The following is a 12,068-nucleotide window of genomic DNA, read 5'->3' on the forward strand; positions in this document are numbered from 1 at the left end:
GTGTCAACCGATGTGCAAAATGGATGTAAAATATCCGCAATGCTAATGTTCGGCAGTTCGATGTTGCTAACGTTTGACTTGGGTTTGGGCTGAAGTTCTGAGAGAAGGCCCCGCGTGTGATGAATATTTAATGTTCCGTTCAGAGGTGAGCCGTGAGGGAGCGTGTAGGAGCCTTTTACATCCAAGTCAGGCAGCTTACAGGAATCCAAATCCACTCGACAGCTGCACAGGATTCTTTTTTTTTTAAAATCGGAGGGTTCCGCCAGCCCGTTCTGGCTAAAACATGCTAACCAGCTAAGTGCACCGTCGCTTAAACCTGCTTTTAAGTCAAATAAAGAATTACATCTCTGCATTTTTTAAAAATAATTCTGTCCAAAACTGGACAGCAAAGTTTTAGCGCGGAGCAGCAGGTGGTCGCACGATGGAACGTCTCACGGCGTTTTTTGGAAAACCGTTAAAGAGTTAAAGCAGAGAGAGAAAATTGGCTGAAAGCACGAGGAGGCGCGCTTGCTTTTGCAGCTATTTCCACTCGCCTCTTCTCCGTTTTTGTTTTTCGCCTCCATCGATCGGAGGTTAACTAACAGCTGCGGCGGCTGCAGCTCTGCTACCAGCCGCGCATTGATTGGCGGCCTGAAGACGTACATCTTTTTTTTCCTTTCCCTTGATGTGTCCAACTGGAGAGGAATGATTTGGTCTCACAGCCTTTTTGACCTGTTTGTAAAGGAGCAACGACTGCGCGGCGACACTTTTGTTGCTATTTTGACAGGAAATGCTGCATCGTTGCAGGTGACACCAATATTTATGTGTCTGCTTGGGAAATGCTGCAAATTGCTGGTTGGATTTCCAGTCCCCCCCCCCCCCCCCCCCCCCCCACACACACACCCCTTTTCCTCATTTAGTTGAGTAGCAGCTACTGAAACGCTCCAGGCAAATGTGTCAAATCCTCTATTCAAAATGATTCTTTCTGCTTCCTTCGCCCACTTAAATATCAAGTGATGTTGACTCCAACCGCTCCGATTCAGCAGGAAATCCAGCCGAATCCGATCTGCGTGTTAAACAATGTGGTCGGTTGTTTCACAGCGACTTGATCTCATTAACCAAAAAAAAAAAAGAGAGAAAACCTACCCAGGCATCGGGTAGGACTTTACAGACTTCCTGGAAATGTTGAGGGGCGGAGCCATGTGTGGGAGAACGCTGATTGGTGGAAGACACCTGCAGCGTTCCAAACTTCCCGCCCTGATTGAGCCAGCGCGGTCGCCAACTGGAGCTGTGGAGATAAAAGAAAAGAAGGCGGGGCCAATGCTAGCCGTTACGGTCTCGGCTAGCCTCGCGCTAACCCACCGACGTCCTTCTCCTCCTCCACCAGAGTCTGGCTCCCTTCCCCCGCTGCCTCACAGCCAACAATATAACCCCGACTAATCCAATGAAGTCATCTCAAACCCTCCTCCACTCATATCCGTTGTCTCTACTTTGTTGATGTTGCCATTAGGACAGCGCCGCCGCCGCCGCCGCCGGCTCGGCCCCGGGGCGAGCCCTCGGCGGGTCAGACAGACGCTCCGCTGCTGTCATCAAAGCGGAACACAGACGCACACGCACGCGTCGGCCATTAACCTCGGCCAGGCCAGACGATTACGCTCCACTCCAAATAACCCGGAACTGCCCTGACAATCACTCACCGCGCCATCGCGGAGAAAAGGTCACCGACGCCGATAAGGATGCTAATGAAGGGACCAGGAGCAGGAAGAGCCCCCGTGAGACGTCCTGAGGCAATATGTGACGCAGGAACAAGGTCTTGACCGGCTTCGTAGCCATACGGATGCTTCATTGACTGTACTGTGTGTGTTTACTGTGAGCGAAGGCCTTGGGAGCCTTGGGAGCTCAAGCTACGCCGGAGATGCTGCCGGTCGACTGAAAAAGACCCCAACAAGTCTTCTGCCGTCCCGTACGTGCAGTCGAGTCGTTGCCACGTCCAGGAAATATGTAAACGCGGGCTGGATGGATGGCAGTAAACTTGGCCGCCGACATTAATGGCTCCTCAAGGACAAATCCTAATAACTTGCAGGATCCCGTCAGGCCCTTTCCAATTTCTTCTCCCCCAACAGAAGCCGGATTTTTTGAGTATGCTGTCACACACCTCAACATCTACGTGATGGATCGGGGCAGAACCGGGCGCAGATGTTGTTACTTCCAGGACGGTTTAAGGGGAAAAAATGACTCCGGAATGCCCCGATGTTGCATCTGGGGCTGCACCCGGGTGACGCGGCAGGAAGTGCGGGATGGATGGCGGAGACGTTTGCGACCAACTTTCTGAACTCCTGAACTTCGGATCCCTTCTGACATTCCCACCAGCGTGTATCCCGCGCGCGATGCTAATTAGCACGTTAAATATGTGAACAGGGGTCTACATTATGACAGCTAACGGTCCTTTTTTTCCTTGCTCGCCATCTCCGGAACTCCTCCCGCGCACGTGAAGGAAGCTGTGATGTAATCCTCTGAAGATCCTCTCGCAGCAATAAAAGGATTCAAGGCCTAAATGAGGGTAATAATTCCTAATGATCTTCCAGAGGCACGTTCCATTACAATAGGCTCCAACTTTCCAAGTCAGGTAATAATTTCACTGACGGAAAAGAAACTTACCGGAGCTCTTTTGTGTTTCCCTTTGAACTAAATGACTCTTTTTTCTCGGAGGAGAACCCACGTAATAACAGGCGCCGGGGAGCCGAACGGAGGCAAAGAGCAGCCGAGAACAAAACCGCTTCATCATTTCTGACAACATCTTTGTAAAAATGGGGGGTTTTTTTCTTTATTTTCCTGTTGTTGACTTTTTTGCGATGCTTTGAAACTCTAATTGCTTTGACAGACGACGGCCCGGCGAGGGGAAGCGCGTCGGAAGATGACGGCGGTGGGCGGTAACCGGGTTGGAAAGACGGCGGTCACCAGGGGGGGAACCTGTGGGCCGCCGAGCATGCTGGGAAAGGGCGGTTGGAGGGAGGGGGGGGCTGAAGAACGCTGCTCGCCGTCTAATGGGAATACAGAAGACGAGGCTTCTGTTCTGGGATATAAAACAAGCTGGAGACGCGTTCCGTCTCCCGTTACTGTCTCACATGCCAGATGGTCGTGGTTCCAGGTCTGGGACTGCTGTGGCGCACTCCATACGGAGCCGTCCCTGCAGCCGTGTAGGATTCCCTGCATGCGGGGCCGGTATCCGGAGCTCCGCGTTCTTACATCGTCCCCCACATCCTCTGTGGTCGGGCTCTGAATTATGCAGAGCGACAGAAAGATCCATCCTGCATTCCCGGGAATCAGGAAAAACATTCAGGAAAACAGAGCAGAACTCACCAGGAAAGTTTGACTCACGCGCCATCAACAACAACACAACAGGAAGAAACCTTGAGCAGGACCCTGGTCTGGGAACCTCGAATCAGGAGCTAAAGCAGCAGAGGTCCCATTTACAACATTTACGGACAGTGAAGGCAACACGAGGTCGGGGTTAACTCAGCAAAAGTCCCATCACTGGAAACGTTTACGGACAGTGAAGGCAACACGAGGTCGGGATTAACTCAGCAGAAGTCCCATCGCTGGAAACGTTTACGGACAGTGAAGGCAACACGAGGTCGGGATTAACTCAGCAGGAGTCCCATCGCTGGAAACATTTACGGACAGTGAAGGCAACACGAGGTCGGGGTTAACTCAGCAGGAGTCCCATCGCTGGAAACATTTACGGACAGTGAAGGCAACACGAGGTCGGGGTTAACTCAGCAGGAGTCCCATCGCTGGAAACATTTACGGACAGTGAAGGCAACACGAGGTCGGGGTTAACGCAGCAGCCGAGCGGAGGGTAGGATCATCTGTCACCAACCGGAAGCTGCTCAGCAGGATTAATTCCCCTTTTTTTTCTTCTTTTAATTAAAACGAGGCGATAGGCGACGTTACTAAAGCAGCCAATCGTTACGCCGGATCGATGCGAGTAGTTAGTATCGATGAGAGCCAGCGATCCCAGCCGACACTGAATGGTTCATTAAAACCTGACCAAACGTTCAGTTTAGAGGACTCCTATGAAGTATTGCTGGGTTGATACACAATCGTGCTGGAGTGATGCCTTCAGGCTCCAGGAAATATGGTTCCACCTTCTGATTCTTCCCTTTATCCCCTTTTCTTTTTAATTTTCATGTATTTACCTCCAATTTGTACTTGATTTGACCTTTGTTCTGCCTCCCAGGCAGCGAGGCTGCTCTGACCCGGCACAGATGAGGACCAGGGTCGGATAAATGGCCCAATTACTCTCCTGAATGATGAGGTCCTCCTGTGAGGTCTCCAAATCTGGCACAGCACAACAGAACCCTTTAAGGAGACACAAGCTTCCTTCAATCAGGTACAAGATGGAGTTGTATTAGATTAGAAACGCATTTATGAGCATAAAATTGTCGTTTGGGCTCATTTTTGCTGGGTTTTCCATCCAGATACAACATAAAATCTAGCATCTATAGAAGCTGGAATGAAACAAACATCAGAAAAGTAGGTATAAGAGCTCAGAAGAGTCCCTGAAACCCGGTTTCATCCCCACAGAAACTACCCGGGAGAAATCGACTCTCTCAATCCCAAATATTCCATGGAAAGAAACCAGGAAGAAGATTGGAGTTTGTCCTGGGTCCCGAAGGAAGCAGAAACACCAAAACTCAGGATTGCGTTGCTCAGAATTAATTACCGGCAATAATAATTCCTAATAATAATAATAATAATAATAATTCCTGATATTATTAGGAAAAGTGTCGGCAGCTCCATTCAGCTTCTCTTTCGGAGGCAAAGTTGTGCTGCTTCACGCCACATTATTACTTTTTACTTTCATCCAAAGATGACTTTATTTAAGAAATAACATCCCCAGGGTTTGGTTTTATTACCATTACCAAAAACAAACACTCTCTTTTCCTCTATGCTCGAAGGCTAAAAGCTAAAACAAGCAAACACAGAAAAAAAAGGTTTGATTAAAGTCTGATTCAGTGCGATCGTTGCTCCCATGTGGTTTTTTATGTCTGTTCCCTTTTTTTATTACTGACATTAGCTTTAACTAAGAGATTTCAGAGCAACTGCAGCAGATTTATGGGGCCATTCAGCCACACGGAGACAAGAGGGGCCCAGGGAGTGAGGAGACGTCAGGGTGGCGTCCACAGACGCGAGGCTGCTTTTATGGTCAGACATGAAGCGTTAGCATTGGCTAACAGAGAAGCTAGCCGTCGGAGGAAATCAGTGAGATCAGTTTAAAACGGCTAAAAATACATCCTGGATCAGCGTTTATCCAAAGTTTAGCATCCAGATCGAATGTGGCTCAAGCTCCGCCCACAAATGGAGCTTTTGCCTTCTGGAAAATTAGTGGTATTAAAACAAGTTGACTTTCCCTTTGACAGGATTTCGGTCCGTTTTTTATTCCTAAATCTCCTCATTCGAAGAGATTTCTGTGCACGCTCGCTGCCCGGCCCGTTCCACAGCGGAGCGCACGTCAGGCTCGGCCTGGGATGAGCCCGATTTAGGCCGACCCGCCCTCCCTCTTCAAAGCTGCCGTGTAATCCAGCCTCCCTGGTTCCGTTCTTCATTCCCACCATCAGTGTAATCCCACATTACAATTGAACCCACTAAACCTCGGGTGACATATGTTCCACATTCTGAAAGGTATTCTCATCATCCCGCTCTTTCTTCGCCCCATAATTGATCATGCTCCTGATTAAACACCCACTCGCACTTCAGAATTAATCATGCATTGCGTGAACTCAGCATTAATCACGGCGGAACCGCCGCTCCGTCTCCATTTCTCAGTCGGACTGTAATGGGATATTCATCTCGTGGACAATTAATAACGCCGGCATGGGGCCCCTCGCACACCAGCTCCGCTTCTTCGGCCCCGCCGTGTTATTTTAAGACGGGGCGACGTTGGAGGGGTCACAACGAGGGCTTAGATGGGATTCATGAGCACAAATGTGAGGGGACGGCGGAGCGAGAAGGGACAATGGGGCGAGGTTGGAATTTCATAGACGTGACCCCAGCGTGACGGAGGTCAGGACAGAGCGGCGACCTCCAGGTGATGGAGTCACTGGCATGCTCTCACACACGCGCCCGCCGACGGCGCATCAATCTCCTTTAATCCTCTTTGATGGTTTTTATCTATATCACAGAGCTGGTTTTCTCCCCTGTGACGACCTCCCGCCACCTATTAGGTGATTCATCTACAACCATCGCCGGCAGGGCCGCGCCACACCTGCCCCCACGCACACACTCACAGAGAGAGAGAGACAGAGAGAGAGAGACGGGGAGAGAGAGAGAGACAGAGACGGGGAGAGAGAGAGAGAGAGACGGAGAGAGAGAGAGAGAGAGAGAGAGAGAGGAATCAGAGGACTTGAAAATAGATCAATATGCTTTTCTCATCCACTTGACTGAAAGAAAAAAGCTGGTGCAACTGTAACGCATAAAAGACACAATAACTGCAGCTATTGTGTGTGTCTGTGTGTCCTTGAGCGGCAAAATAAAGGGGGGGGGGGGGGGGCATTTTTGTGAAGTGGAACCATTTTGCTGGGTTTGGTTTGGTGAGACTTGGTCTCAAGGTTGATGTCAGTGTAGGGAGCTGGGTAACGTGTTGAGCATGTAGTGTCTCGTAAATATACAAATATGAGGGTGTGTGTGTGTGTGTGTGTGTGTGGGGGGGGGGGGTTATTGACCACAACACTGCATTTATAGATCCAACAGACATAAATCCAACAGAAAATGTGTCCCTCGGTCAGTTACGAGGGACAAATCGAAGGTACACATCATGTTAGCATTAAACCAGCTAGCTGTAGCATCAGCAGGTGATACTCTACACAGATACTCTGGCATCTATTTGTGTTACAGGAAGGGGGAGGATGAACAGGGTGACTCCACAGCTTAAACACAACTCGAGTAGTTTTAGTTTCTACAACCCAACAGACTTGATTTGATCAACGCGCCTCTTTGAGCGTAGAAACAGAAAAGAGAAGCAAAGACTGTACCTGTCGACGCTTGTTGCTGCTCTTGTTTACGCAAATATTCCCACGGTTTTCGTCCAACTTCTTCACAATTTTCCAGATTTGAAACCTCCACATAAAAAAAAAAAAAAAAAAAAAAAAGGCTCCCAGGAGCCAAATGTGTGCTCCGATCCTGGACCTGTCATCTGGGCACCCAATGATGACATCATTATAAGGCCAAAAGCCAAAGGAATCGTGGGTAATGTAGGAAAACTGCGGCATTCATTGTTCACCATCTTTAACATGTAAAAATATAACATAACTCATCGAACCTGATGATGTCATCAATGCTTTAAGGCTTCGGTGTCCTGTGCTTGACAGCAGCCACACACACACACACACACACACACACACGCTCTCTTGTGTAGGATGTACTCTTGTGTTTCAGTAATAATTCTGGGATGATGAGACACAAAGGTCAGCGACCCAGATGTCACGTCAGTACCCGTCTTTGGAACGACGATGCATTGAAGTTGTGTCTTGTTTTACTTATCCTGATGCTAACGCAGGACTGTGCCTGCCAGGCTCCCACCAGCCCGTCCCCGTGGCTTCAGACAAGATGACGGGTCTTCAAACGGCGCTGGCATCTTTGAAGCACCCTGGCACCGGTCGGACCCTCCAGATGTCTCCCGCAGCACCCCCGGTGGGTCCGCGGGGACATGGCAAGGGCAGATGTTCTGCCTCCTGTCGCGGCCAGACCATAAAAGACGACAACAGCTGTCTTTTCGTTTTTACTGGTGCTATTTTAATTCAAATAAATCCTGCTTCTTCAGTGCAAGGAGTTGGTTCCGAATACACAAGGACGAGCTTAGACAACATGCTAATTCTGCAGTATTTCAGCAGCCTATTGCTAATCCATGAACTGGAAACGTTGGGATTTCCACTCAAAAATGGCTGTTTCCTCCGCAGCAGCGGCGTCTTTTCTCTTCACTGCCGCTGACACCAGCTCGCCACACTCCTCCACGCTGCTGGTTGAAACCTTTCAGCTTCAGCAGACAGGAAAAAGACTCACTTCACGGCTTCATTTAGCTACCATTGATCGCTTCCACGCCGTTCATTCCACGAGTCGATACTCTCCTCAGAAGAAATCAGCACCTTGGTGCATTTAAAAATAAAAAAAACAACATAAACGGTGCAGCAACGTGTGCGTTCTGTCTGGATTTGACACCGGCGAGTTGTTTAGGGACCAAAAACAGGGTGAAAAATATTCAGTCAACTTATTTACACTTAAAAACGTGTTGATGTCCCCCAGATGAGCACCCCAGGGAGGAGCAGCACCCACGAGGCACGAGGACGCAACAGAGACCAACAGGGAACATTTATTCCCATTTCAAGAAAAAATATTGGGAACATTTACGTTCTTTTTAACTCTCCTCTTTGAGCCAAAAATATCAAGATGAATCATCTCCAGCCACCAAATCTGCTGCATTAATTATGATTTTCTTAGTTACTGGGGCTAATTTTAGTGGTTCCACTGAGACAGAGGGTCACTCCGCCCCCTCTCAGGACCGCAAACATGGAGGACGGTCATTTCAGTCTTCTGGGGTCTCTGTTGGTCAACAATAGAGGTTAAAGGTGACAGATAAACACCGTTTTACTGTCGTTTTATAGGGGACAATGATGCAAGCGGGGGGCGCTGATGGGGCTTAAACACACACACACACACACACACACACACACACACACCACGTCTGACTGCCGTTTGAAGCATCGGTCGTAACCGAACCGAGCTGCTGAGCGAGAGACCAATCAGGATAACTGCCGACAGCCGGCACCAGTTTAGAGACATTGGGCTCAATCGGGCCGCAGTTAAAGCCGGAATTCAAAAGGTCGTCCATCTGTTTATTCCTGGTTATTCCCTGTTTCAGCTCCGCCTCCGAGATTCAACACCTGGAGAAGCACACAAGAGAAGAGAAGCACGGAAAGCAGGAGACGGAGTTTTAACCTTACGGAAGAGGTTGAGCCTCCCAGAACAAATGAGCTGGACCCGCTGCTGGAGGCCCGGCCCGGCGCCACGCTGGAGGGTAACGCGATTCCTCTTTATCGGATCACGGAGTCTCTTATGAGATTACGGTAGTCTTTTATTCCCCGTAACCCTTAAATTACTGGCCGCGCTCCCCTCCGGTTCTGGCCGCGGTACCGGGTCCGCTCTGTCTGATCATTTCTGCATCCTTAAATACAGAAGAAGAACAAGCGTTGAGTCGATCAGAACATCGCCAACAGGAACCAAAACATCAATTAGGGTTCTCAGGGGGAGGCTATCATGCTAATGGGCACCGCGGGGGGGATTTAGCCCGGGAAAAACACCGATAGGTGATGTCAAAGGGAGTCTTTGAGGATCTGGATGCAGGAATTCAACACGGTTCTGGAGCATAAAGGCTCACTGGCACCACGGCAGCCAATTTGTGACCAAGAAATAGTGAGCAACTGTCTTTTCATGTGCTCTATGCTTCTTCTGGCTACATCGGAAGATTCGTTTGAGTCATTTTCAGAGACACGGTTTCTTCCACGAACACCTGAAACCAGCCACAGCCTGACCCCCGACCCGGTTCAATAGGCCCGCCACCGGTGCCGACGTTCAACCGGACCACCGAAACGAGCCCTTTGATGAAGCGTTGGGCTGCGGGCTAATGAATGCAGCGTACTCACGTTAGCTCAGGTAAGCTAGGTGATCAAAACACGGAGTAATGAGGGCTGGAGTCATGACTCCGTAGCCTGGAATCACACATCAAGCAGCAGCGTTCACTAATTACGTGGCTACACGGCGGTGGCGGTACCTCCTCCACGCCGCAGCCGCCATCGCCGCTCACGTGACTCCTCCACGGCGAGGGCGGTCCAGGCCCGTCTGCCGACGGAGACCGCCGCACGCGTCTGGAATCTGTCCGGAATGGAGTTGAAATCAGAAGTCTTCCCGCCCTGTAGCTGTTTCCTCTGAGCTAACTCGCTCACGGAGCCACTTCCTCCGTCCAAACTCGTATCGGTGTCACTTTGTGGACCCCAAACTTTTAATTATATTTGATGAGCTGCCATAAAAATCCAATTTGCCGCCGTGTCTGCGGGCATTTTCTTATTGCTCTGCTACAGGAGGCCGTCCTCTGCAACTAGCCGGGACGCGCTGGGCAGACGGAGCGGCGTGCTCCCTCCATTCCCTTTCTATTTCATCTCATTAGCCCTGCTTCCATTAGAGGGGTTTTATGGGCATCTCCAAGTACTGATTTTCCTTTTTTTTATATAAGGGTGGTGGAAACAACAAAAGAATAAAAAAAAAATCTTGGTAAAAAGTAGCCCATTTTGGACCGATGCAAGACTTTTGTCCAATAAAAGGTCCAAATATTCCGAGTTGCTGATCTCAGTCAAACACAAATGAACAACGGGTTTTTCTGTCCTTCAGGTTTTAAGCTCTTTTCTGTTTATTTCCTTAATAAATCATCATCTTCCACCCACTCGTTCTGCTTTTTTTGCATCCTGAACGACATTTTGAATAAAATAGCTGCTATTATTTGAACGCAGCATTTAGCTATTTGCTAATTGGCACGGTTGGGATTGTTTTTATCCGAGTGCTGAGAAAACGCTCCTAATTAGCTGTAGCTGTTAACGTTAGCATCTTTTAAAGTGACCGGCTCTGACTGGTTCACATTACCAGCGCCTCATCAGGCAGATTTTGCTTTTAATCGTCTTAAACACCAGAAAGACGTTAGCAGAGCTCCCCGTCGAACCTGCTTTCTGGATTTCTCCTGATCTCGATAAAAAGTCGTCCCCCGAGAGCTCGCTTCAGGTCCGGTTAGCACCGCGCCCGACACCTCCCGTGGCTGCTGGAGAAAGCAGGGCCGCCTCCAGTTAGCGCTCCCCCGTCTGGATCGCTCGCCCTCCTCCTCTCCATTCTTCGCATCAGCCTGCTGCTTCCTCGCGGCCCCGGAGCGAAAACGCTTTATTACATTTTTAATGCCGTTTGTAATTGCTCGGCACACTCGACATGTCGGGAGCAAATGATGCTTCAGCGTTTGGCGCGCTGGGGCCTGCGCGGCCCAGCGCGAGTGTCGCTCTAAACAGGTTTCTTTCATCCACGCTGACTCGGAGCGTCTCCCATGATTAAAGATGAAGGATCTCTTCATGTCAGATGTATGTTTTTATCTATTCGGCTGAGAGTTGATTCATTTATTACATTTCTTTTTTTAAAGAATCGGTTTGTTTGTCTGGCCCGCCGTGATTATTTTCTGCTCCTGGCTTTATTTATTAGCATTCTGTGAGCGACACGGCGGCTCTTTTAGAACAATTTCTTCCTCCCCCAGAACCTCCGAGGCTCAATATAACAGATTTCTGTTTGGGTCGGGCTGCACAGAATCGGGCCGTGCTTCAACGGAACAGGTAAGAAAAGGCTGCGTCGGTGTCCCTGAATTAGCTGAATTAGCAGGCCGCTGCACCTTTAATGACCTGGTGCCTCCTCCGGTCGGTGCTGGGAGGGTTGTAGCCACGGTGACCACGGATGAATAAACAGATGGTGACGTGTGAGTCCCAAATCCTTCCCTCGTCCATAAATAGTGCGCTAATTAGGGACCACGTAAGCGAGGAGCCTTCTTGGTAATGTATCCCATAATGCATTGTGAAAGGGACCGTGCAAGTGCTCCCTCACCAAGCAATATATCCCATCATCCTTTGTGGTCGCGCTAGAAGATAGATGCTAAATAATTAAGCGTCGGGTTAATAAAGAACCTTAACTAGTTTATTTATTACTAGTTAAATCTGGTGTGTTGTCATTGTGTGACGTTATGATGTCACCAAATGTGCGTCCAAAAGTGCTGAGGGAGCGAGAGCAACCACCGCCGCTCCCTACATAGTGAGTAGGGAACAGGGAACAAGTGTGCGATTTAGGGTGAAACCAGCCCAAAAGGAGCGAGGAGGCAGGAAACGGCCGATTCCTCCTCCTGAAGTCAGGAATCTGAAACTCGGCGCACAGTTATGTAAAAGTTTCTAAATGAAATATTGAAACGATTCCGCAGGGACGCGGGAGACCCAGAAAGAGGAAATAAAAAGGCACAAAGA

The 12,068-nt window shown here is 49.4% G+C and overlaps 1 long non-coding RNA gene across 1 annotated transcript; it reads right to left on the bottom strand.

The window, feature by feature from the left end:
- Positions 1-896: 896 nt before the first annotated feature.
- Positions 897-7,069, bottom strand: LOC105417776 (uncharacterized). The gene is made up of 3 exons (XR_965286.1): positions 7,014-7,069; positions 1,126-1,267; positions 897-1,045 (listed from the first exon to the last, which is right to left on the bottom strand). It is a non-coding gene; the product is annotated as an uncharacterized lncRNA (long non-coding RNA).
- Positions 7,070-12,068: the final 4,999 nt, after the last annotated feature.

This window comes from Takifugu rubripes, chromosome 18 (assembly GCF_901000725.2).
Source record: "Takifugu rubripes chromosome 18, fTakRub1.2, whole genome shotgun sequence".
In the NCBI taxonomy this organism is placed as follows: Eukaryota; Metazoa; Chordata; class Actinopteri; order Tetraodontiformes; family Tetraodontidae; genus Takifugu; species Takifugu rubripes.